We start from the raw sequence: 27,752 nt of genomic DNA, 5'->3' as shown, positions 1-27,752 counted from the left end.
TTATTCATGAGAGAGAGAGAGAGGCAGAGCCATAAGCAGAGGGAGAAGCAGGCTCCATGCAGGGAGCCCGATGCAGGACTCAATCCTGGGACTCTGGGATCACGCCCTGAGCCGAAGGCAGATGCTCAACTGCTGAGCCACCCAGGAGTTCCCCCCCCCCCCCCCCCGCCTTTTTTTATTTTTAAAGATTTTATTTTTAAGTTTGCTCCACATGCAGTGTGGGGCTTGAACCTACAACCTGGAAACCAAGAGTCCTACGCTCTACCTTCTGAGCCAGCAGGCACTCCTCAAGGGAAAGGGTTTTGAGAGCACCACAGCAAGTGCCTAGTAGTGGTGGGAGCACTGGGCAGGTGGTGGGCCTGGGGAATCAAAGGGGGGCTCCAAGTCCTACTTCGAGAGGGGTTCTTGCTGGGAGGAGACCTTTGGGGGGAAATGCCACGCAGTGAACACATGCCCTTGTCTGCCAACCATGGGTGTGACTGAGCTTAGTAGTGCCAGAAAATGGCTCAGGTGGAAATTGCCTAGTGTAAGTAGCGACACGGTGGGCATCAAACATGTTAATTGCATTTGATTGATGTAATGAGAATTTATCATTTGTGTTGGAATCAGTATACCCGTAGCATGAAGAAATCATGTTAGTGCTCTCATTGACCCATTTGAATTAAATGGCAAACGAGCAAGGTGGCGGTGGAGTCTTCCAGCAGGCCCTTGTGGCATTGAGGGCCTGCTTTTGAGATGTTTGCCCAGGAACAGCAGGTTAGAGCCTCAGTGAGCTGAGAAATGGCCTGAGAGCACCTACCTCACCTTGGAGGGTGAGGAGCCCGAGGCACACTTAATGGCAGAAATCTGCTTCCTGACTGTTCTCTGCGTCCTGCGCGGCCTCCTGCCCCGTGGGCACCTGCAGGGGCTTCCCAGTGTTCTTGGTCCGCAGGATGCCTCTGACCTGTCCAGTGTCATCCAAGCATGTTTCCTGGGGCTCCTCCGCCGGGCTGTGGGGAGGCAGATTGAATCCCTGAAGGACATTTAAAAGGTTTGGGGTCTTGCCTGGGCGGAGTGAGGGGATCCCACAAAGCAGGAGCTTGGTATGGGCGGGAGGACTTTGATGTGCTTGTGGGGCAGTGTTTCATGTGAAACATATCCCCCCCCCCCCCATTTCTGGGGGAAAACACAATTTTAAAAAGAAACATTTTTCAAGCACAGCTTTCTGCCCCCTTGACATCATGGGTCCCTTACCACTGACCCGAGGAGGGGTGACGAGGGATGGTGGAACTAAGGAGCGGGTGCAAGAGGCCTGCGGGCCTGCTGTCCTCTGTAGGCACGGGGAGCGAGGACTGGCCTGTGTCCCCCTGGCCCCAGGACAGCTGCCCCCTGAGCCGTTGGCGCGCGTGGTGTGTGCCGTGCTGCATGCAGGCCACCACCGTGCCCACTCCTGCCCTGCCGCCTGCCACCCACACGCTGGGCCCGGGGCTCTGCTCTGGCTGCTTTCCCTTGCTCGGGAGCACCGGCCTTCTTCCAGAGCCCCCGACCATCTGTGTCCCAGCAGACAGCCTGATTGTGCCCTCTGGTCTCACGTTTTTGTCCCTTTCTCTCCTGGTACCACCCGAGTTAGTCGTTTTCTCGTCCCATCTTTTATGCCTTCAGGTCACCCCATGTTCTGCTGCCAGACACTGTGCCCACTCGGCCGTCCCGTGTGAGTGACCTCTGCCTATCTGTCTCTCCCCCTCCAGACTCCTGTGCCCTCCCTCGAGGCCCTTCCTGTCCTCCCCCGTCTGTTTACCCTTACTTCACAAACATGAACTTTTAAATCTATTCTGTGCCGTCCTGGGTTGCCACACAGTGTTTTTCCGGCCCTTACACCCTTTTGACACTTCCTTCCTTGCCTTAGCTGCTTGCTTTCCCATCGGTTTCTTTGAATCTCGCTCCTGCCGACCTGGCCCACTCCCCCGGGCCTCTGGGGGATCGCCTGTGTCTCTCCCTTTCCTCTGATTCCTTTTTATCAGGGTGGTTGGTGTTAGCTGCTTCCCCTGCTAATTGAGGTTCTTTTATTCTCAGGGTTCTGTACAGCTGTTTTGTATGTTCCTCAGGGGCAGTGACTTGGCGTATTATTTCTTGTTCTCTCAAGTGTTGGCACTGAGCACGTAGTAGGCTCTTGGATTGCACTTGGTCAGCTGTTGTCTGTGCACAGGAACTTGGAGTGTGAGGACTTGGAAGTGGGTTTGATGCAAGCTCAGATCTAAAATGTAGTTGTGATCTGTTTTCAGACAGTTTTCTCTATGGAAAAGAAGTAACTCACTATATCCTTCAGTTAACCGATACCTCCTTTAGGACCAGAGCCCTTTGTGATGAATTTGGCTTTTTTTTTTTTAACATCTTCATAAATTATATAAAGCTGTGTTGACAAGCACCTTACTAATTGTTTAAGTGATGGCTTTTATAGGTTGGATGAACAGAAAAGCTATTTGCCAGTGTACAGTTGTTGATTAAATGGTCCACCACCACCACCAAATTTGCTTTTGCTCCTTCTCTGTTTTGTTTTTGCTTATTTTGTTCTCTGTTTTTAGCCCCCTTTTCCTTTCCTCGGGGGTCTCTTGGCTTCCCGCTAAGACCAGATGATGAAGGCAAGAGGGAGAGATTTGCTGTGACCTGGGTACACATCTGGTCCCTGCCACAAACCAGCTGGGTGACCCAGTGACTAGGCCAGTACCTAGTGGAAGGCTGTGGTGAGAGGTGCTGGAATTAGCCTGCAGATAGGAGGGCAGGGAGGACGGGGCCTGGCGATACCTACACCCTCCCCTCTTTCTTTCATCCAGCCCTTTGCCTGCCTCCAAATATGAGGTGAAATGAATCAGTAAGTAAATGACTTCTCTGAATGGGTGTATTTCTTTTATATTTAAGATTTCTTTTAGATTAAACAGGCATTTGTACTTACATTTATTAGGCTTTATTCCATCCATTCAAATTTCCTGTATCAAAACAACTGGGGACACCTGTAGGGACCCCAGGTAAATTTGTATGTGTAACTGTAGTGTGAGAAGAGCTCCACGTTGAGTTAAACCGAGTCTGGTCTTTTTGGGGTGAGAGCGAGGTGTGTAGAAATCTGAGAAGTAGAGTGCTTCTTCATGAGGTGGCCTGGCACACAAGTCACCCTGCTTCCAGATTGTTCCTTGGGTTGATTGGGGCAGAGGGGCACAAGTCCTGCTGGAACACATTCTTGCTTTGCCCTTGCTCACTCTGTCTGGCAGCCAGCTGCCTCCTGAAGCCCTGTTCATTCTCCTGAAAAAATATTGAGCCACCTGTCCCGCTTTTGCTTTTTTCCCCTCTGGCCTGAGTCACGTGTATGATGGGTTTTGAGCAGCATTTTATTTATTTATTTTTAAAAAGATTTTATTTATTTATTCATGAGAGACACAGAGAGGCAGAGACATAGGCAGAGGCAGAGGGAGAAGCAGGCTCCATGCAGGGAGCCTGGTGTGGACTCGATCCCGGGACTCCAGGATCACGCCCTGAGCCAAAGGCAGACGCTCAACCACTGAGCTGCCCAGGCGTCCCATTGAGCAGCATTTTAGTTTGAAGTGTTGTCATTGCTGGGGGCTAGCTAGTGTCTCTCGTTGCTCTTCTCAAAGCACATCTTCCTCTCATCCTAGATCTCATCCCAGGGCCTTTGGCATCCCTGACTTTGGCTTCCCAGCTCCTCATGGTGAATGGAAATACATCTTTCTGGTTGATTGAGGTGGCATTAGGTCTTCAGGTAGCCTGACAGGCAGTAGGATTTGATTTTACTCAGAAGTAAATAGGCAGTGTTCATGTGTTTTGGGTAGCTGACTTTAAACAACTTGTTTAAGTGTAGGAGTGGAGGGAAATGATCCAGTTTCTCTGATGGTATATTAATAAGATGCTGGTCAGTTTTCAGTAGGGGGACATTGTAGTCTTCTCGTTTATAGGGTGTTTGAGTGCCATAGTGTGAGTCCTACTGCATTTAATACAAGTGGGGTGTGATTAGTCAGACTTACTTAGTTTTGGAAATGGACAATTATAGTACACTTTGATTACACGCTGCTTGGGATGGAACCAGGCATTTTCCCTTCTCTTACACCCACTCGCCAACATGTTATGCATCCTGAATTATTTTTAATGTGCTAGGGTGAGGACAGTTGTGGTTCAGTAGGAACTATCTGAAGGCGAAATAAAGCAGGATCTGACTCAGCCCCTTGCTTTTTTGACTTACCTGTTTTTGTGAAAACACAAAATACAAGACAAGACCCCTGACCTTGTATTAGGGACATTTTCAACCATATCCAAGTAGAGAGAACGAAGTAAATGCACAGGCCCATCACCCGGCCGCCCCCCCTTAGTTAGGAGCAGCACTGTGCTACTAACTATTGTGTCATCTGCCACCCCCCCTTTTCTTTTCCTGGTGTATTTGTTTATTTTAAATATTTTATTTATTCATGAGAGACACAGAGAGAGAGGCAGAGACACAGGCAGAGGGAGAAGCAGGCTCCCTGTGGGGAACCTGAGGCGGGACTTGATCCCAGGACTCCGGGATCACGCCCTGAGCCAAAGTCAGATGCCCAACCACTGAGCCACCCAGGCGTCCCTTCCTGGTGTATTTAGAGCAGATTTCAGCATCTTGTGAATTCATCCATAACTCCTTCAGGATGCATCTCTAACCAGTGAGGACCTTTTCCTTTTGAAACACGGTCGCCATGTCATTATCCCATTTAACATAAACATTGAGCCCATGTTTAGACTTTTCTCGACTATCAGGAACAATGTCTTTTTAGAAGTTGTTTGGTTCCTGCTCCAGATCAGCCGTTGCTCTCGGTTTTTGTATCTTCAGTCTTTGTGCTTCTCCCACATTCTCCCTTTCTTTTGTTTCCTTTCATTCCCTCCCTTTGTTAGAGAAACTGGGTCATCGTCCAGTCCCGTCCCCCTAACCTTTGGCTGACTTAATTGTTCATGGTAGCAGATAGGAGCAGATGCAGCCTCAAATCGGTTCAGTGACTCGTAGCAGCTCTCTTGAAACGCTTGATGGTAGAGATTGGAGCCAGTGGTAAAAACCCTGTCTTCCTCTTTGGTCCCTGAGACCCTCCTCAGGAATGTTGAATTACAAATAAGATGCAAAATATTCTTTCCCAAATTAAACTGGGTCTTTCTATTTATGGTTACTTTTTAACCCACTTCGCTGGTCCTAATGTGTCACATAGAAAGGAGTTAATCTGTTGGCGAGTCTGATTGAGAGGGTTTGTGAGTAGCACGAGCAGCAGGTGCTGATGGAGGTCTGGCTGGGGGCCAGTGAGGTTGGGGGCAGTGGTCTGAGGGTCTGGCTATGGGTGCTTCTTCCATTTCAGCCCTGGGCAGGGATATCAGGCTGGTTGGAGAAGCAAACACAGAGACTTTCAACTCAAGAGAGGACTTGGATTGCCTGGTGTCATAACTGATTCTTCTTTCTTGATTTTAACCTGTACAAGCAGGAAACAGTTTTGTGTATTTCTAGGGGAATGATTTTACGTGTTGAAACGGAGAGCACATAACTGCATTCAAATTCTTTTGCAAGATACAATTTGATGTTAGGAGAACTAGCCTTTTTTTTTTTTAATGAAAAATGTATGTATATACCATTATCACTCTATATAAGGTAACTGCTTTATGCATCTTGATATGGGCTGAGTGCTTTTCCATTCAGAAATCTTGCCATCTGTTCCATGGCTCTCCTGCGTGTTTTCGCACTAGAGTATTCAGAGCGCACTTTGAGTTATTGATAAGCATCCAGTGTGTAAGTGTCTTGCATATTTGATTAGAGGCTGCACGTGGAACTCTCTGGCCTGCCCTTTTGACTGATCTCGCCTCTCTCCACTTGGATGCCTTTCCGGGGACAGATGGGCTCCTCCTCTGATGATACTTGTTTTGCTATTTTGGGGGCCCAGTTGTATATTTTGTTTTTTCTGGCCCTCATAAACATCATGGTGTTTTAATTGGTAGTTAATGGTATTTGAGAACTATCTGGTTCCCTCTCACTTGACATCTCTTCCTGGGCAGCCTCATTTAAACCCATGGCTTCAACTGTTAACTTTATAAACAGAAGATCTCAAAGTTTATCTTCTGCTTAGACTCCCACTCAGCTTCCAGAGTCCTAGCCAGCTGCCTGCTAGAACATCTCCATTTGACTATATACAAATTTAGTGTGTCTGAAACAGAATCTACTCCCTCCTCCTGCCTGCACAAAGAACATAGCCTAACAGAAAACAAATACACAAAAAACAAACCAGAAAAGCCCTCAATAAAATGCCACTCGGAAGCTCTGCCTTTTCCTGTGAACTCCTGCTTCTGACGAGTGCCACCACCGTGTGCCCTGCCCTCAGACCAGGCGCCTCGGCATCCCTGGCTCCCTTCCCTGTTCACCCCCCAGGCTCAGGGATGACCAGACCCTCCTGGATGTCCAGGATGTCTCCTGAACCGCTTGTTTGTTTCTTTTTTTAAACTTTTGTTTAAGTCACCTCTAGACCTGATGTGGGATCAAGAGTCACGTATGTGGTCTTTTGACCGAGCCAGCCAGGCGCCCCACCCAGACCGCTTCTGAATCTGCCAGTCTCTGATCATGTTGGCTTCTCTCTGATGAGAGTTCCTGGTGTCCTGTTCGGGGCCTCTGGACTCGGACTCCTGACCCCACCTCACTCAACCTGCTCTTGCTCAGGGCTGCTCCCAGGAGCTCTTGATGGTAAAGCTGAACATGCTCTGTGTTAGTTTAGAGTTCTTAAGTGTCTTCCCCACACCTCAGAGTGAGGCTCAAATTGGTACACAGCTTGGTACCTGGAGCCCTTCCCCATCTGCTCCTGCACCTCCAGCCTCATCTCCCCGCATGAGCCCCCATGTTTGCTCCGCATCCAGTTATATTGGACTAGTTGGAGTTTCCTCAGTATGCTGTTATTTCCCATGGCCTCTGCCTTTCTGCAGACTGCCTCAAATACCTTCCTCCCTCTTTCTCACCTGGCTGACTCTTAACTGGTCAGACTCACTTCTCCTAGGTGAAATTCCCTCTCTGTGCTCTCTGCCTTCGGGCTTGTAACCTGAGCATATAGTAAGCTCTCAGAAATAGATTTGTCTAAAGAATAAGTGAATCTTGGAATATATGTTTGTGTTCCTGTGATACTTCTGCTTCTGGTAATGAAAATTTTGACAAAAGGTCGCATCAGATCATATTCTTTTGGTTGGAGGTATTTACTGCTTAAATCATGTTTTGAAGGAACTGACTCAAATCGTTTCGTGAGTAAAATAAAGTCTATATTCAGTAAACTGAAGCTTATAATCACTATAGTTGACTAAAAAAATGTGTCCTGGTTTTATGTATCATTTGGTGTTTTGAGTGGCTTTTCTCCCATAGTGATGAATATGGAATATAAAAGAATTTCATTTCTGTAGTTCCCCTATAGAACATAAAGTTCATTTAAAAATTGTTGACCAATAGTATGGTATTCTTTTTTTTTAAAAAAGATATTTGTTTGGGGATCCCTGGGTGGCGCAGCGGTTTGGCGCCTGCCTTTGGCCCAGGGCGCGATCCTGGAGACCCGGGATCAAATCCCACGTTGGGCTCCCGGTGCATGGAGCCTGCTTCTCCCTCTGCCTGTGTCTCTGCCTCTCTCTCTCTCTCTCTGTGACTATCATAAATAAATAAATAAAAAAAATTTAAAAAAAAAAAGATATTTGTTTGTTTATTTATTTATTTATTTATTTATGACACAAAGAGAGGGTTAGAGACACTGGCAGAGGAAGAAGCAGGCTCCCTGTGGGGAGCCCAATGCAGGACTTGATGTCAGGACCCCGGGATCACAACCTGAGCCAAAGGTAGACCCTCAACCACTGAGCCACCCAGGTGTCCCCCCTCGCCTTTTTTTGAGATACCTTTAGGTTTAAATCTGAAAGATTCGTTATTATATGACTCTTTTTTCCTTAGTGAATAAGTTATTCTGTACCATCAGGTAGTCCTAGTCATAAATGTGTGTTTTCTCTTCCTTTTCCTAGTTTTATCTTTGTGTATGTCTTAAAAACCAAGTCCAGACCTAAAAGCTGCAAGGTACAGATTTTAAGAAGTAAATTCATTTAAGACATCATTGATTTATTGCAGGATTTATGCTGTTAATACTCAGAACTCTTCCCCAAATACCTCTTATCTTCATTTTATGTTTAACACAAAGTTGGTTTGGAATGCAAATTCTAGCAATTCTAAGTTCTGATTCTTTATGGAATCAGAAGTTCTGAGAGTGGGCTCAGCAGTGTGGCTTCACAGCTCTGCAGGTGATTCTGACACCTGCCCAGGTTTGAGAACCACTGGGGTAGATCTCCTTCATTAGAATTTACAGTAGATGAGATTGGAGAAAGGGAAGTTGATTTTAATTGTAACTTTTAAATTTTTTTAAAGGAATAGGTTCTTTAATAGGCTGTGTCAGAGACTCTTCTTACATTATATTTTCTTTTGAAGGATTTAACATGCCAAGAGGGAGACTATTTGTCTGCTTTATATGCTCCTCCAGAAGGTTGTTCTTGTTATTTAATAATACCAAAGTTACAAGTGTATGTTTCTCTGAACTTGCCTTAATTTAATTATTTGTATGGCTTTGTTTGCTAATTTTCAGGTAGAGTAGATTTGTACTGTATTATTGTGGTAAATATACAGTAATACAAGATCTACCATTTTAACTATTTCTAAGTGTATAATTCGGTGGGCTTAAGGGTATTCATGTTGTTGGGCAGCCACTGGCTTTCATCCTCAGAATTGTTCACCTTTCCAAACAGAAACTTTGTACCCATTAAGCACCAACTCCACTGGCAAACACCCTGCCCCCTTTTCACTTTCTGTTTCTGAATAGAACTATGACGGTTCCTTGACATAAATGGAATCACAAAACATTTGTCTTTTCATGATTTGAGTATTTTACTCAGCATCATGTCTTCATGGGTCATCCATGTTGTAGCAAGTGTCAGAGTTTCTTTCCTTTTGGGATGCCTGGGTGGCTCAGCGGTTGAGCGTCTGCACAGGGCATGATCCTGGAGTCCCGGGATCAGATCCTGTATCAGGCTCCCTGTGTGGAGCCTGCTTCTCCCTCTACCTGTGTCTCTGCCCCCGTCTCTCTCTCTCTCTCTCTCTCTCTGTCTCTCATGAATAAGTAAATAAAATCTTAAAAAAAAAAAGAATTTCTTTCCTTTTTAAGGCTGAATAATAATTTATACCACATTTTGTTTGTCCATTCATCCATCAGTAGACAGTTGGGTTGCTTCCACTTTTCAACTATTGTGTTTACTGTATGTTTTTAAGATCTAGTTTTTTACTATAGCATCAGCCCCCAAAATTGCATATCTCTCTCGGTTTATTTTTGTGTGTGTCCTTTATGTTAATAGATTCTAGATCCAAAAGACATGTTCCTTGAAGAATTCCATCACTGAATTTGGTTTCATCTATTCAAAGTATATCTGTAATTTACATCTCATGGTTGCTTTTGTTGGTTTCTGAAGAAAGAGCAGCATCTACAGCAGGTGTAGTGCCATGGAAATACAGCAGTGGGGTCCTGCTTAGGGGAAGAGAAGTGGCAGAGAATATAGGGGAGCAGGCGCTGGAAGGTCTAGGGAGGTAATAAATAGTGCACAACAGATATGTTCCTGATGGACTGAAACAGCTCCTGCTTTCAGCCTACTGATGATGAAGTTTTTATTCTGGTTTGTGAAACCGGATAATATTTCCATAGCTCATTACATTCTTTTATGTGGGCAAACACATGGCATCTTTCAAAGCTGACAGCTGCGATTCCCTGGAACACCAGATGCTTTTCTGAAGTCCATGGATTTATTTTTTACACTCTGGAAAGTAAAACAGTACTCTGCCAAATCTAACTTGATTTGAACAGGAATATGCAAAACTGCTATTTTTGTTGCCACCTATACTCTGTTTGCTATTTATTAGACAAAACAATTTATGGATTAGGAATGGTTTTGGCAAATTATGGTGTGTTTTGGATGCCATTAGATCATGCATGGGTCAGTCATATGATTGCACATGAAAACCAGAGAGAAGAGAAACCTTTCATAGCACTCCTGACACTCTTGTTTGCCTGGGGCTTAAGTAATTGTGGCTTGTGAAATATTTGACCTTCAAGATTTATTGACAGAGATATAGTATAAAGACCTACTTGAAAGATTTATATACCTCTTTTTTTCTAACCACAGTTGACCCTCTAACACAGGGTTTAGGGGCACAGATGCTCCTCCCCCGCATGCCGTTAAAAATCTGCATATAGGGACGCCTCCGTGGCTCTGGTTGAGCATCTGCCTTTGGCTCAGGGTTTGATCCCAGGGAGCCTGCTTCTCCCTCTGCCTATGTCTCTGCCTGTCTCTGAATGTCTCTCATGAATAAATAATGAAATCTTAAAAAAAAATCTATGTATAACTTTTGATTGTCCAAAAACTTAACTACTAGTAAGTAGCCCACTGTTGATCAAAGCCTTATTGATCATATAAGCAGTTAACACATATTTTGTATATGTATCATATACTGTATTCCTATAATCAAATAAGGTAAAGAAAAAATGTTAAGATCATAAGAAAAATACATTTACCGTACTGTATTTATAAAAAAAAAATCTGCATACATGTGGACCTGTACAGTTCAAACTCATGTTCAAGGGTCAACTGTAGTGTCCTTTAATTCTCTAGTAGGGATTGGTTAATATGCTTTTTATTTTGACTGTCCAAAAATATGTATGAACACATTGAGGTCATCTGGATGCTGGACATACTTATAGCTAAGTGTTATCAGATGGTATGCAGTTTGCTGTTAGGTTTATTTGGGGGTGCCAGTATACTATTTTAATGATTGAAAGCAAATACAAAAAAAATTGAGGTGAAATTAATACATGGATGATGTGTTTGAGCCAAGTATAGGCTAAGGTACCTCACAGACAGGGAACTTACAAATATAGGCCTAACTGAAGACAGCAGTGGGGATGGTGGGTCACCCGCAGTGTCTCCCCACAGGCCTTCAGGTCTGAAACCGGTGCCCTGGCCACCGGTTCGTGCCTGTGCTGAAGGAGAAATCGGCTCCAACAAGTTGTCACCCTTCCTAGTAAATGTATGTCATGGGTTTTTTAATTCTATGAGTTTTTATGTACCTTGTACGTATTTAAATAACATAATAATAAAAATAACTGGTCAACGTCAAAGGTCCAAAGAAACTTTTCTCTTTTAAAAGAGGTTTGTACATTATTCAAGCTTGGTACCCAGTACCTGGCATTAGATTCTGCTGTACTTGCATAAATCCCTATGAACCACATTTGTTTGCAACTCAACCTGAGGTTGAAAACAACCGGAGGTTGTGGGGATAGGGTGCTTCACTTGATGGCTTGTTGGCCCAACTGTTTTATTTATTTATTTTTAAAGATTTATTTATTTATTCATGAGAGAGACACACACACAGAGAGGCAGAGACACAGGCAGAGGGAGAAGCAGGCTCCTCACAGGGAGCCCGATGTGGGATTCGATCCCGGATCCTGGGATCAAGCCCTGAGTAGAAGGCAGAAGCTCAACTGCCGAGTCACCCAGGTGTCCTGGCCCAACTGGTCTAACTAACAATGGGGGACCCTCCTATACAATGAAACCGTAGTAGTAGGTTGTTTGTTTGATTGTCCTTTGAGCATTGATTGGTGAAATCAAGAATGGTGAAGACCGGTGGTAACGTCCTCTGCTTCTCGGTCTGACTTAGAGCTGCGGAAAATCACACGATACATCCACATTTTGATTCTGTCACCTTAAAGTGGAAAGGTGTGTGTGGGGGTCCTTTTATGTTTATGATTCTTAAAGTCATGTTTCTTTTTCATGAAAGGAATTTTAGAGTCTCTTGTAAATGGTCCTCAATTACAACTATATCCTGTCTCTGAAAGTTTAAAACTTTTGGGGCATCTGATCAGCTTGGTTGGAAGGGCACGTGACTCTTGGTCCCAGGGTTGTAAATTCAAGCTGCACGGTAGGAGTAGAGATTACTTAAAAATAAAATCTTAAAAAATGTGTACACTGTGTTCATTTCCACTGACCTAAGTTAGACCCAGAAGTTAAGGATATTGCTAGTATCTCTTCTATTGCTTACACTTCCTTTGTGGGTAAGGTCCTTACCAGCTTTATTTAGGTGTCATTGACATTTAACATTGTATTAATTTAAGGTGCATAACAGTGCTTTGATATATGTACATATTTGTGATATGATCATCACAATAAGTTTATTGAACGTTTATCACCTCACCTAGTTACACATTTTTTTCTTGTGATAATTTTTAAGATGTACTCTTTATATTTTTCAAGATTTTATTTTGTTTATTTTTTTTTAAGATTTTATTAGGAGAGACGCAGAGAGACAGGCAGAGACATAGGCAGAGGGAGAAGCTCCCCACGGGGAGCCTGATATGTGGGACTTGATCCCTAAATCGGGATCATGCCCTAAGGCAAAGGCAGATGCTTAACCACTGAGCCACCCAGGCGTCCCTAAAGATTTTATTTTTATTTATTTATTCATTTAGGGACACAGAGGCAGAGGCATAGGCAGAGGGAGTAGGCTTCCTGCAGGGAGCCCTGATGCAGGACTCAATCCCAGGACCCTGGGATCATGACCTGAGCTAAAGGCAGACACTCAACCACTGAGTCACCCAGGTGCCCCTCTTTTTTTAAAAAAAGATTTTATTTATTTGAGAGAGCGAGAGAGTGAGAGCTCGAACACAGGGGGAGAGGGAGAAGCAGGTCGTGACCTGAGCAGACGCTTAACCTACTGAGCAACTCAGGCACCTCCAAGATGTACTCTTTTAGTAGCTTTCAAATATGCAGTACTGTATTATTAATTATAATCACTCTGCTGTGATTACATCCCCAGGACTTTTTTTTTTAAGGTTTGCTTTAGAGAGTGTGTTTGTGTGTGCACCTGTGAGCAGGTGGGAAGAGAGAGAGAGAGAGAATCCCCCAGGAGACTTCCCACTGAGTGCAGAGCCCAACTTGGGGCTTGATCTCATGACCCTGAGATCATGACCTTAGCTGAAATCAAGAGCTGGACACTTCACCGACTGACTGACTGAGCCACCCAGATGCCCTCCCTTACCTTTTTTATAGTCCAATGTGGGACTTTAACTCAGGACCCGAGGTCAAGAGTTGCATGCTCCACTGACAGAGCCAGCCAGGTGCCCCTGGGCTTACTGACTTATAACTGAAAGTGTGTACTTTGGGGAGTAGGTCTTTTCTTACTCCACTATGCAGGTGAGAAAACTGAGGTTGAAATTGCTCACCCCATGGCAGTTCTGACCTGGCCACCTCACCCAGTGACCATGGCACAGACCGTAGTCCTGAGCCAGCCAGCCAGCAGGTGAGGGTGGCCTCCTGCAGCTGGCTCACCTCCAGACAGACCCAGATCTTACCAGCCAGCAGGTAACACTCCCCCCTTGCCTCTCCTGATTCTGCCCAGGGCCGCTTTGTGGTCTTTGCTTTAAAATTCCTCTCCCTTTCTCCTGGTTCTGCCTCCCATCTGTCTGTGTCTCTGACCTGGTTCCCTGCTGGGCAGTCAGACTTCTCTAGTGCCCGGTCTCTCAGTCTTTTCTCTTTAACTGCAGGCTCTTGCTCATAGGTGGGTGCTGCTGGCTTTCTGATCAGGGCTTATTGACTCCAGAACTAAAGCTCTGGTGTGCCTCTCTGGTTTGTGTCTTGGTCCTAAGGTGACAGTGCCACAGGAGTGGAGGGAAGGGACACTGCTGCGCCGCCGAGTCAGATTCCTGATACTTGGTGAGGTGAGGCTGTGGGGTGGAAGGAACGCTGCTGGTGCTCTGAGTTTAAACTAGTCCATTTGGGGGCACCTGGGGCGCTCAGTCGGTTAAGCGTCAGCCTTCGGCTCAGGTCCTGATCCTGGGGTCCTGGGATGGAGCCCCAATCGCTTCAGGCTCCCTGCTCACTGGGGAGTCTGCTTCTCCCTCTCCCTCTGCCCTCCCCTGCCTGTGCTCTCTTTATCGTTAGTTCTCTCAAATAAATAAATACAATCTTTAAAAAAAAATAGTCCATCTGAAAAACTAAATAGAGAATCCATGTGAGGCTGTAAGTGCTGGTGCAGCATCATGTCTTTGGTCAAGAGTTGTACGAGGTGACCCGGGCAGGGCTCTGTCTGCAGAACAGCGGATGGCTCTCCTGAGACTGTGGGAACAGCAGGCTAATGTTTACATTTATTCAGGCCACAGCGGGAGCTGAGCGATTAGTTTCCTGACGTGAGTTCTTTCCCTTCCAGGTATATTGTATTTCCTCATTCTGTGGAAAATGTTAATACCATTAACATCAGGCCTGATTCAGGGCTGCCTGTAACTGAAACCTTTTCAGAGAACATCTTGGGAGCCGGCACCCTCCCGGCTGCCCTCCTGTATTTTATGAAAGTTCTCTTCCCAGCTCCAGTTATGCGTATCTTCAGGACCATATTTTCTCCTTCCAGTAACTGGGTATAGTATATTCAGCTAATTAATCAGTTATTTAACCTGCTAAAGCCATCTATTTCTTGTATTTATTTTACATTACATTACAGAGGGAATATTTTATCCACAATGCCTATATTGAAATAAAGATGATGCCTGTTTTTATCTTATTTGGCTTTTCTTTTTTCTTATAGAAAAAAGTTGTATGATGTTATTTATACCAAATTTTTTTTTCCACCACTGGCTATTTTATAAACTTAACAGTTGGTTTCCACTAGAGCCTCATGAGATTTGCATCTTTGTGTTTCTAGGGCCATTGGGGACATAATTATCATTTTAGTCTAGTGAACACATAGATTTTTTTGAGGGGTGCATTTTTGAAGTATAGTAGAGAAGATAAATGTCAAAAAAAATGTTTAGTTTTTAAAGCTGTTTGCATTAGAAAGACGTCCTTCCTCTTTTTGCGTGGTCTAGTTGGCTCCTTGGGACTGTTGGGTGGCTGCGGCCTTACCCAGGGTTCGTCAGTCCCTTCCTCTTTGGGAAGTTCACATACAAGTGGGGAACGGTAGCCACGTGTTTTGACTATTTATTCTGAGTCAGGATCTGCTAAACGTTTTCTTCTGTAATCTTCTATAATTATGTACAGTAAAAAAAGATGAGGAAATTCGGTAACCCCCCAAGCTGTCTTCTGGCTGAGGGCAGAGCTGGGATCTGAAGCCTGTCTCTTTCTCCCAGGCTCGGCTCTGAGATCCAAGGCCATCTGCATCAGGAGTGGGGCAGACCTGGGGTCACATCTGGGACATTTGCTCCCTCAGCCTCCATTTCCTCATTTCAAAGTAGAGAGAAATTCGTTTCATAGAAAAACTCATTTCACGGGAAGAACTTGCATGGTCATTGCATTAATCTCTGTGAAAGCCATGAGGCTACACACGTAGGATTCAGTAAGTAGGCGGTGGTTTGGGAGTCTGTTCTGGGGCCTGCTTCCTCCGGTCTTCGCACATGCTCCTTGCCTTCTGTTGGTGCCCCTCCACACCTGCCCTGCAGTGCCTGTCATGGGAGAAGGGAGGGAGTGATTATGGAGTACGTGATGCTCTGAATTTTCTAAGTTCTTTGGAAAAGAAGTTTGTCTTTTTGCTTTCTTATAGCATAGTTAATAGGTTAGGTTTTGCCCCTTTTTTTCGTATTTAATGGAGATATATATATATATATATATATATTTTTTTTTAGAATAGATTGAGGTTTATAGAAAATTAAGCAGATAGTACAGAGAGTTTCTAAATACCCCTTTATAATTTCTCCACTTATTTATTTGAGAGAAAGGGCGAGTGCGCACCCTCACGGGAGCTGGGGAGGGAGGGAGGGAGAGAGAGTGAGAATGGGAGTGAGAGAGAGAGAGAGAGAGAGAGAATTGCAGGCCGACTCCCCACTGAGCGTGGAACCCCAATGCTGGGCTTCACCTCATGACCCTGAGATCAGGACCTGAGCCGAAATCAAGAGTCAGACACTGAATAGACAGAGCTGCCCAGGCGCCCCTTCCTCTGTTACTGACATCCTGTGTGGTGTGTTTGTTTTGACTGATGAACCAATATTAATATATTATTCACTGAAGTCTGTGTTTTACATTAGGATTCACTCTTTGTGTTGTACATTCTCTGGGTGTGGACATGTGTGGAATATCATGTGCCCACATTACAGTGTCATACAGGGTAGTTTCACTGCCCTCAAAACTGCCTGTGTCTACCTGTCCCTCCCTCCCTCTCCTCCAGGAGCCACTGAGTGGCTGCATCCGTAGTTGTCCTTTACCAGAGCTTCATGTGGTTAGAATCATATGGGACATGGTCTTTTCACGCAGCCTCCTTTCGTTAAACAATAGTCTTTGAAGTTTCTTCCAGGTATTTTTGTGGGTTGATAGCTGATTTTTCTTTTTTGCTGAATAATATTCCGTTGTATGGATGTGCCTCAGCCTGTTTATTCATCTTTTGTGGGACATCTTGGCTGCTTCCAGTGTTTGACGATTGCTATGTTCCTTTTCAAATGCCCTTGACCCTTGCCTGCTCCATGCTGGATGATGGAGAATCGGGTTCCTTTGTCAGGAAATCCTGGTCACTGCTAGAAATGCTTCCCTGAATTGGCTTGTTAATTAAAACTATATGTACTTGTATTTTTACTTGTTTTTAGCTTTACTAAGATCTAAATGATGAAAAATAAACTGCATTTTAAGGATGTATAGATGGATAAGTTTTGTCATGTATATATACCTTTGAAACCATCACTGTAATTAAGATAATGAACATATCCTTCACCCTAGAAGTTCTTTATGCCCCATTGTAGTTTCTCCTCTTTCCCATGACCAGGCAACCATTGATTTGCTTTCTATTAGTATATATTGGTTTGTATTTCCTAGAATTTGACAGAAATAGAATCACATGTACTTTTTTTTTTTTTTTGACCTGTTTACTTTGATCCAGCATAATTATTTTGGGTTTATTCATGTCTGCATAAATAAATAGTTCGTTACTTTGTATTGCTGAAGAGTGTTTCATTGGGTGGGTATACCACAATTTATTAATATATATTGCAGCAGGAAACATTGGCATTAAAAAAAGAGAATACCTTTTGATTCTATAGTGCTTTTTTTTTTAAGATTTTATTTATTTATTCATGAGAGACACACAGAGAGAGACAAAGAGACAGAGACACAGGCAGAGGGAGAAGCAGGCTCCATGCAGGGAGCCTGACATGGGACTCGATCCCCAGTCTCCAGGATCACGACCTGAGCCAAAGGCAGATGCTTTAACCGCTGAGCCACCCAGCATCCCTCTATAGTGCTTTTCTAAAATTTTGAATTTGTTAGACTCAAGAGTAAAACCTGTAACTTATTTTATTTAAAGATTTTATTTATTTATTTGACAGAGAGAGAGAGAGAGAGAGAGTGCGTGTGCATGTACAAGTGGGCAGACGGGCAGGCAGAGGCAGAGGGGAGAAGCAGGCTCTCTGCTGAGCAAGGAGCCTGACCAGGACCCTGAGATCATGACCTGAGCTGAAGGCAGACTGAGCCACTCAGGCGCCCCTACTTATTTTATTTTTTATATTATTTTATTTTTTATTTTTCCTATAATTTATTTTAAAATGGTGGGTTAAGGGCAGCCCCGGTGGTGCAGCGGTTTAGCGCTGCCTGAAGCCCGGGGTGTGATCCTGGAGTCCCGGGATCGAGTCCCGTGTCGGGCTTCCTGCATGGAGCCTGCTTCTCCCTCTGCCTGTGTCTCTGCCTCTCTCTCGCTCTCTCTGAATAAATAAATAAATAAATAAATAAATAAATAAATAAATAAATAAATCTTAAAAAAATTTTAAAAAAATGCTGGGTTAATGTTTGTAGACTAGAAAAGAGATGCCTTTCAGGCTCTCAGCAAAAAGAAGAAAAGCAGTTACTAAAGTTATATTCTAGGCAGAAAACAAAACGATCTAAGATTCTTGGCAAGGAGAGACAGGGAAGGAATAGCAGGGATCAGGTTGGGGGAGGGTGAGACAGGAAGGGGGTCCACGGGCGGGGGTGGGGAGGTGCAGCCTCCAGAGGAGCTGAAGAGAGCTTTGAGCTGCTTCAGTAAGCTGTCCTTGAAGGAATGAATTGATGTTTACCCTTAAGTTAGCTTAGTGATTGGTGTGTGAGTTCAGAGGTCACCAGTTTTCTAAAAAAAAAAATTCCCTCTGATGCCAGAAGTTTTTAGATGGAGAATATAGTCTTCTGCTCCTGGACAAAAGACTTTAAATAACAAAGCCTAATTAATAAAACAGATTTGAAACTCAGACTAACATAATTAGCTTATCAATAAGTATGAATGACTCTGGGTTTCATGGGGAGAAGAAATTTATCAGAGGACGTAGGATTTCCAGCGTCCACCAGCCTCGCAGACGTTCTCATTAGGGACTTTAGGACAAAGGTGTGGAGTTGTCAGGTCAATACGTTTGTTACAAGACTTAGTTATTCATTGTTAAGTCAGTCAGGAATATCAGAGCAACTTCTTGAACTTGAAATGTGGCTTGTGAGAGTGAGGAACTGAATTTTAATGTTACTTGATTTTGTGAATCGCCACGTGTGGCCGGTGGCTGCTGGTTTATGGAACCATTCCGGAGTCATCTGTTCAGTGAGTGGAATGGTGGGTGTTTTCCTCACTATTCAAATTCATTCCCTCTTCTCCCCTGCTCTCCACTCCTTTTTTGGGTAAAATGTATGTAGTCAAATTTGCGTGCGTAAGTTAGATGTGTATTTGTTGGAACTCTGCCCTTCTAATGGCGAACAGTTTAGGTAAATGTAAATACAGATACAGGAAGTGGCAATCCATTGGCTTTGCAGTTCTTTCTATTTTATTTCAAGTTTTTTTTGTCCATCACAGTTTTGACTGGTTGGCATTTTAAATAACTCTTGAATTTTTGTGAGAAAGTAATTAAATGGAACCTGTCACAGTTAATCTCCTAGATCAGGAGTGGGCAAACGACGTTCTGCAGCCTGTTTTCATATGCAAGCTAAAAACAGTTTTAAATTTTTTAGTGGTTAGGAAAAATCCCAAGGAATAATATTTCATGTCGTGAAAAGTGTATGAAATTCATTTCTCGGTGTCTGTAAATAGTTTTATCGGAGCACAGCTGTACTCGTTTGTTCACATGCTGTCGGTGGCAGCGCTATTTGTGACAGAGGATGTCTGGCCCGTAAAGCTGAAAGCATTTGATATCTGGCCCTTTACTTACAGGAGGAATTTGCTCGCCCAGCTCTTCGATTTTTAAAGGTCTCTATGTAGACTTTGGAAACTTACTAGAACACTGAACTCTTTGTTTTTGATAGAAAGTTTGATGGTAGAGGATGATTGATTGTATTGAAACTCATTTGTTTAAATTTTTTTTAAAGATTTTATTTATTCATGAGAAACACACAGAGACAGGTGGAGACATAGGCAGAGGGAGAAGCAGGCTTCCTGCAGGGAGCCCGATGTGGGACTTGATCCTGGGACCCTGAGATCACGCCCTGAGCCAAAGGCAGAGATGCCCAAATTCTGAGCCACCCAGGCGTCCTTTGTTTAGATTTTGAATACTGCCTCTTTATATAGGCAGAATTTGTGAACAAATGAATAGGATTTAAAGCACTTGGAGCCACAGTTCCCTCACTGTTCTGAGGCACCACAGTGCTGTGGGGTATTTTTAATTTTTAAGGAAACACAGTGATAGTCAACATTTCTTGGACACTGTGCAAACTCCCAGCCCACGGTAGCTCACATTTTAAGATTAGATCACACTTGCGTTTCTTTTAATGGTGTCACATCTTTGTGGAGCTGGGTTTTCACTGGTTGCTATGCTAAAAAGCGAGTGTCGCATGAGAATCCGTGAGCAACAGGAAACCAGAGTAGGAGTGTCCAGTGTGATTCCAAGCCCCCACACGTGTACCCACATACACACGCTCACAAGTAATACTGGGTGTTTAGGAAGGAAACGAAAACATGTTTTCCCTCAACTTAAATGTGTTATTGTTTTAGATGGTTACTAATGCTTTTTAAGTTGTTTAGACCTAATAATAAATGGCATTTCTTTTGGCTTTGGGGCACCATAGAAAAGTTACTGAGATATCAAGGGTATTTTGAAGGGAAACTTGGAAAAACCTTTGATGTAGAGCTCCACGTGACTGTGCCTAAGGACGAATAGTCAGAAATGTCATCAGTGATTATCTTTAAGACAGTAAACACACTGTGAAACCACCCTCAGGCTGTTGTGTGAGATGTCGGTTTTGAGCTCTTTTCAGAAATGGGACACAATTGAAGCAGTGCAGGCCCAGCTTTCTAATCTAGGCTAAAAAGGAGAAGATGCCGTTAATCAGGCATGCTAGATCGTACTTGGAATTTTATTTGAGCTCTGTGTCAATCGATTAAATTGTGTTAACAGAAGTTTCCAGGTAGTCTTGCCCGGAAATTCTTGGAAAGGAATACATTACGAGTACTGTAAGAGTACTCTAGAAGACCTTTCTAAATCAAGGCTTCAGCTATACAGTTGGCTGCACACTGCCAAGAGAGAAGGAATGGTTTGTTTGATGTTTGTCTTTAACAACTGAAACTACGCTGCTGTTATGAGTTGGTAGCTTTGCTTTAGCCAAATGTAAACATGCTATTTTTTATTTTAAGATTTTATTTATTTATTTGAGAGAGTGAGAGAGTGCGCGTGTGTGAGAGAGCACTAGCGGGAGCAGCAGAGAGAGAGGGAGAAGCCGACTCCTCACCGAGCAGGGAGCCTGTGGGGCTCCATCCCAGGACCATGGGATCATGACCTGAGCTGAAGGCAGACGTTTAACCAACTGAGCAAGCCAGTGCCTGCCTGATTTATTATTTTATTTTATTTATTATTTTATTTTTAATTAAGTTCTACATTGAATGTAGAGCTTGAACTCCCAACCTTGAGATCAAGAGTCATCCGCTATACCTTCTGAGCCAGCCAGATGTCCCAAACATGCTCAGTAAAATTTTTAATAGATTTAGATGATATTGGGGCACCTGAGTGGCTCTGTCAGTAAGGTGTCTGCCTTTGGCTCTGGTCATGATCCCAGAATCCTGGGATCAAGCCCCGCATCGGGCTCCCTACTCTGCGGGGAGTCCCGCTTCTTCTTCTCCCTCTGCCTGCTGCTCCCCCTGCTTGTGCTCTGTCAACTGAATGAATAAAATTTTACCAAAAAAAAAAAAAAAATTTAGATGATTATTTATCTTCTGAGGACAGTTCTTTGTTTTCCTGCTTGTTTTGTTCTTATAGTAATGGTTCAAATGCTGAGAAGTCTTGGGACTCTGCTGCGTGTTGTGTAATAGTGACTTCCAGTCATTTCTCTGCTGTGAACCAGGAACAGTTTGTTAGCTGGCCCCATGCTGCCATATGTGCAGGATAAAATCGAGCCTCAGGCTCACTGGCTTTTGTGGGAGAGGGAGGTGCAGGGCAGGGGCACTTGGTAGGGGTGCCCTGCTCTTTTGCTGGGATTTGTCTGCTGCTCCTTGCTCCTGCTCCTTGCTTCTTTGCTCACTACTTGGGGAGGGGGTCATGGACTAGCATTTATTTCTAGGACCTGAAGGGTTAGGAAAATTTGTGGTAGAAAATCTTAAAATGGATAGAACTTCATTTAGTGCTAATTTGTGTTCCTCTTCAGGAGAGACCTTTGCCAGGCACTTGGGTTAAGGGCCTTCTTGTCCTGTCTTTTGGAGTAGAGCCAAGCACAGTTTGGGTCTCACTGACCTGAATTATTTTAAGAGGTCAGAAAAAACCCTATTATTATGTGTTTTGGGGACACTATTTAAAATGACCATAGTATGGGTAAACAAGATTAACAACCTCTCTGGGATGAAAACTTCTTATGTGTGAAGTTTTTTAATATCATGGGTAGTTTTTACCAGGCCGTGTAGAACTGTGCCACTGTTGCCAGCTACCAGTTGTCTGACGGCCAGTGAAAGGGCAGACAGTTGGAGTCCAGTGTGAGCTGGGGCCAGGGACATGAGAGCAAGGGCAGCGATGACACCAATACGCACTCCCTCCCAGTATTTGTCCGCTCCTTCTCTGGAGCGCCAAGTGGCGCCTGCCTTATCACAATAAATACGGCTGGCTTCCGTCATGGTGGGGTGGCTGTGAGGGCGGGTGCTGGAGAGATGGATGGCAAAAAGAAGATAATCCTGGTGAGAACTGTCTCCAATGTTTGCAGATGGGAACGTGTCGGTGCGTGGTGTGAGCAGCGTGTCTGCCATCTGTTCTTCCGCTGTAGCTGTGCCTTCAGCAGCGCAGCGCACTCCTACTCGAACGAGGAGGTCCTAGGAGAGAATCCAAGCTCTTTTGCCAGATCACTGTGGCATTGATCATGATGCCCTCCTTGTCCTTGGAGCTCAGGGCACCATGGGCTGAACTGCCTTCTGCACACTAAGTAGCACCTGGAAAGAATGTGTGATCAGAACCATGGGATTTGAGGTTTTCTAAGATGAAATTCATAATTTAAACTTCAAGTGTGTTTGATCTCAGAGGGAGATGGCTTGGGATCCATCAGATTTTTACAGATTTTTTTTCCGCTTTAGTAGAGCCATTGTATGTTCCTGTTTGATCTTCCCAGCGAGTGTTCCAGTCTGTTGTGGCTTGACTCGTGGGTCTACTGAGGATGGTGGTTGAGGACAAGGCACCACTTCCTCCCACGGTCGTGTGCACTGTGCTACCCTTGCTCGTTTGCTCCTGGTCTCGTGCTCTTTTGAAAATTGCTCATCTGGTCAGGTTGTCATTAAGTGTTTGGATGAATGAAATAACTGATTTATAACTTTTCTTTAGAAGGGCTCACATTTTTAAAAAATGGACGTTTTTATAAATACCTTGTGAAGTCTGAACACTTGCATTCACAAGCAGTGTGTAATTTGGAACCTCGCTTTGCTTGTGGACTAGACGGAAGTAGTAGTAGAGGTAGACTCCAGAAGCCCACGAAGGGCCTACTAGAGAGTACGTGCAGTGTCCGGGCCCTCGGGTTCCCTGGTGGGTGACACTCTTAACCTCTACGGTCAGCTGAGCTGTTCACATGCTGTTGAGTTTCAGCCACAGACCAGGTGCCCGAAGCTCTGCATGGAGCCCCCGCCTGCAGCCCCCGCCTGCGTTGGGCCAGCTTCTGAGAGCACTGCCTGGTGTAAACAGGCCTGCAGTGTGTCCGCGCTGTGCTCCCTCTCCGTCTCGCTGCTGTTCCTCCCGCCAGGAACATTCCCTTCGGCAGATGCACTTCTGGGTAAAGCCGTTCACCGTCCATCCTGAAGCCCTTTCCCCCCGACTCTCTCAGGCAGTTTTAGGGTCAGTACAGTTCCTTGACACTTGTCACCTCCTCCCTGTCCTCTCCTCTGTTGTTGAATACAGTACATGTTTTTATGTCTTGCCTCTAAAGCCACATCCCTGTGCCTTGCACTGTTGCATTCTCTGGGATCTTAATGGACTGCCGTATGTGGCAGGCCCTCTGTATGTACCTGTCACTGTGCAGTCCCCGAATTACGGAATCCTGACTCTGAGGGACGTTGGTCGGTTTGCCATATGGTCTTGATCGGTTTTATACTTACTTCCTTGAGCACTGGCAACTTCTGAGACACACTTAAGTCATGTTTAGTTTTTTCACTTATGGATTCTCTCTGGGGTGAAACCAGATCTGTTTCTAAGTGAGTCTGATGGTCACGTCCAGTGCCACAGGATACCCAGGTGGTTGTATGGAAAGCTGCTGGCTTGGTTTGTTGGCTAAATTGTGTATGAACATAGTTCAATTTAAAGGTAGATTCTTTAAATGGAATTTCTTTTAAATGGGTTTTCCTGGCAGAACGTTAAGCTCATTAATTCTCAAGTTGAAATGTCTTCACTAAAATATGGTTTTTCTTTAGCACAGTACAGGCTTCTGACATCTTAAAGGTTGGTTAAAAACTGAAAGTACTGTTGCCAGGCTCCCAAATTACAGGCTCAGAACTCCTTTCTGAAAGAGGAAGAGTGGGTGTAGGAAGGTAGGAGGAAGCTAAGTTACCCAGAAGGCAGCTTTCCTCCCAGGGGCAAATGGATAAGGGCCTGGTTTTGTTTTTATTATTGAAACAATTGCTATGTTAAACAAAAAGAGTGAGCAAATGATTATAAAGTTATTTTCTCTTGCTAAAATAAAACTTTTAAGAAGAGACCTAGAAGAATGCTTCTCCCTCTCTGGAGATTTCCTTCTGGAACAGTTAATTTTGTTCAGCTTTTCTTGATTTTTGTGTTTGATAAATGCTGAACGTGATTAGGAAGTGATTTGATAATATTGCCAATAGTTCACGAAAAAGAAGACATTTAGAAATTCCTGCGGTTCTCCTGAGGCGGTCATTTGAACCCGATGTGAGCTGAAGCCTGGATTCTTGCTCACTTCTCTTGGAGAGACTTCTTAGAGGGAAGGCTCAAAGTTCTGCTTATGTGGGCTCATTGGCCCAAACAAGGTTTTAAAAATAGGGAAGCTTCACATAGAAATCCAGATTGCTGTCTTCTGTTAAACAGCCAGGAGCTAGCGCTCTCTGGGCCTACATGTCCTCAGAGCTGCGGCGTCAGGCCTGGGCAGGGGGCCCCTGTACCTGCAGAGGCCCAGGTTTCTGGTAGACTCCACATCCGGCCTTCCACCTTGGGCTGGGGCCTGGGGAAACCTCAGGTTTCTACCTTTTCATGTATAAAATGTGATAGTGTCATATTCAATCAGTTACATGCAAAAGCACTGTTAGCTTCCATATGGCCCTTCCCCCTAAAGTTACCATCTCCTATTAATACTCCCCCCCCCAAAAAAAATACTTTCCCCAACTTCTTTTTTGAGAAATTCCCATTTTTAAAAAAATCAAGGAAGTATAGTAAATACCTGTATACATTTCCACTTAGATAGATTAGCACATTTGCTTTATTTCTAAACATACACATATGCGACATATATTTTGCAGAACCATTTGAAAATAAGCTGTGTCTATCATAACACTTTTGCCCTAAGTATAATGTGTGTATTGTCTAAGAGAAATTCTCCTTAACGGTCATCATTATCACACCCGAGAAACTTAACACTGACAGAATGATATTATTTAATGTGTGAGGCATGGTCACATTTCCTTAAATATTCTGTATAGCTATTTTTATTCCAATCAGAGAGCCAGTGCAGCAGTTGATGGCTCTGTCTCTTTAATTGCCTTTATTCTAGATAGTTCTCTATTCATCTTTCTAAGCACCAGCATTTTTCAATTATTTTTAAGAGTCCAGGCTGGTGGTTTTGTATAATGTTCTGTAACTTGGATTAGTCAGATTGCTTCCTCATGAGCTTCGGGTTCACCATTTTGTTGTGAGGACTGCATAGGTTGTGTGTGCTTCCGCTGTGTCACATCAGCTTGTCAGGCTGTCCCATTGTTCCTCCTGAGTTGAATTGTTTGATCAAGGTGATGTCTACTAGATCTTTCCATTGTAAAGGCACTTTTGTCCCTTTGTAACTAGTAACCTGCAGGACGATATGTGAGACTGTGATAACCTCCTCCAACAGCCACGCCCTGCAGTGCCCTTTGGTGGTCCTTGTCCGAACCGGTGACTGGATTGGTGCTAGCACAGTTGTGATTCTCCTAATTGTGTCATTTGCTCTTGTGGTTAAGTGACATTTGCCTCTAAGATTTCCTCCCCTGCCCATTTTTGAGTATCACTCTGTGGTTTAGAAAGCTTTACTATCTTTTCTCTTTCTCTCTTTTTTTTTTTTTTTCTCTCAAATGACCCCAGGGTTGGGGAGGGAACCTCTCTGGACAGGTTTCTGTGTCCTTTTGACATGTCCCCATCAGTCACTGAGCACATCCTCAATTTTTGATAAGTACTTCAGATTTGTCTCGACCTCTTCTTCCTTTAGACCTGTAATCAGCCACTTCTTCACAATGCATATGTTCGTTTGTGATAGGGAGTGGTACTTAGAAACCAGGGTCATGGCGCCTGGGTGGTTCAGTCGGTCAAGTGTCTGCCATTAGCTCAGGTCATGATCTCAAGGTCCTGGGACTGAGTTCTGCGTGGGGCTCCTGGCTGAGGGAAGAGCCTGCTTCTCTCTCTGCCTGCTGTTCCCCCTGCTTGTGAGCTCTCTATCAAATAAATAAATGAAATCTTAAAAGGAAACCAGGGTCTAGATGTCAGGTTTCTTGTGAGAAGTCATTGCTTCTAGGCCTTTCCTAAGGATAAAACAAGAACATATATTAATGTTTTTAATACAATTGGAATGTCTCTATTTTTCAGAGGCTGTAGCAATACTGTATTGGTTGTAGTTTGTGTTGAAAACCTGGGGTCTGGTATCTGTAAGCAGTTTCAGAGACTAAAATTATGTCAGCTTTCTGCAGTCTTCCTTTTCCCCAAACCCCTGGAAAGTAAGAGTTTTCTATGCCAACAGTATGCAGAATTCATTGACTTTATGTATCTCTGAAAGATTGGCCCAGGGAAGTGAGCACAGAAACAAAAAGCTGGATTCGTTGGTTTATTTTTATTTTTGTAAAGGTTTTATTTATTTATTTATTCATGAGAGACAGAAAGAGGCAGAGGGAGAAACAGCTTCCCCGTTTCAATAGGTCCTTCAGTAGGAGAGACCCTAGCTTAGGTTGTTTCTTGGTGAGTGCTTGCTTTACCCTTTACGTAACCTAAAAAGAATTGTTTTGTTTGAAGCCGCAGTGTTCTCAGTTTTTTGGTATGTCATAGTGCTGGAATGTACAAAGCCAGGTTTGTTTGTTTTTTAATGTGTTACAATTTTTTTATCTTTATTTTTTTAATGTATTACAATTCAAAAATCAGTTTAGATGGTTTTCAGTGTCTGTAGAACAAATTATAGCAAATTTTTTTTCTAGAACTGTTCATGTGCACAGTGCTTAATACAAATTTCAGGTCCTCCTTGAGACTTATCTGTGGTATTATACGTCTGAGTGGTTGGATAAACTTCTTAAATGTTGTTTATTTAAAATGCATTGAGAGACAGATACTGTGTGATTTATCAAGATTATAGCAGTAATGGGATTCAGAATACATTTGAGGAGAAGAGTGGAGTAGATAAATACGAAGAATATATTTTCAATTCCCAAAGTAAAAACATTTAAAAAATCAAATACACCTGGTGACCACGTAAATTTTGCCTCCCTTCCAGCCTGTCCTATGTGTGACTGTCATTAATTTCCTGACAAGGCGACCCTAGTCCCATGGTAGAGTTTCCTCCTTCTCCATCCCCTGTGGAGGAGGTCAGCTCCAGGACTGCCAGCACCCTCAGTGCATGGCCGTGTGGTCACTGCTCAGTAGGGACATGCCATGTCACAGTGCCACTGCAGGCCACCATTCTCTCTTCCACCAGCTTTGGGTCCCTGTTCACACCCCAACATTCCCGTGAGGCCGTGCGCCCTAGTTCTCTTTCCTGGAAATCCCTCCCCTTCTTGCTGACTATAAACAGACCTTCCCATGCTTTGAGGCCCAGTGTAAATGCTTCCTCTTCCATGAAGCCTTCCCAAACCAACTCTTCAAAGCTGAGGGTGTTCTCTTTCTCCTCAAGCCTTTTTGCACTTGCTTATTCTTAGGGCATGCTTTTGTATTCCCCTGAGTCCCTTTCCTGAACTGTCTGCTTCATTTCCCCCTCCCTGCCGTGTTACCTCGTGTGATATCTTGTATAGACGTATAGATAGCCAGAGCACAGCCCACAGTTTTCAGAGTGGTATAACCCTGCAATGTTATGGAGGGGAGATGAGCTATGCACCAGAGAATCTACGATCACTTGGAGTGGGA

The 27,752-nt window shown here is 44.0% G+C and overlaps 1 protein-coding gene across 3 annotated transcripts in view; it reads left to right on the top strand.

The window, feature by feature from the left end:
* Positions 1-27,752, top strand: part of SEC14L1 (SEC14 like lipid binding 1) — a 56,579-nt gene that overhangs the window by 5,741 nt on the left and 23,086 nt on the right. The window contains exons 1-2 of one of the 3 annotated variants that reach the window (XM_072746545.1): positions 932-1,030; positions 1,642-1,690. The exons of the other annotated variants lie outside the window; for them this stretch is intronic. The gene's annotated coding sequence lies outside the window, so the exon portion shown is untranslated. Of the gene's footprint in view, positions 1-931; positions 1,031-1,641; positions 1,691-27,752 lie in introns of those variants that run through there. 3 annotated transcript variants of the gene reach the window in all.

The sequence above is a fragment of the Vulpes vulpes genome, chromosome 2, assembly GCF_048418805.1.
Source record: "Vulpes vulpes isolate BD-2025 chromosome 2, VulVul3, whole genome shotgun sequence".
NCBI lineage: Eukaryota > Metazoa > Chordata > Mammalia > Carnivora > Canidae > Vulpes > Vulpes vulpes.
The sequence above is the reverse complement of the archived record's forward strand: the minus strand, read 5'-3'. Positions and strand labels throughout refer to the sequence as shown.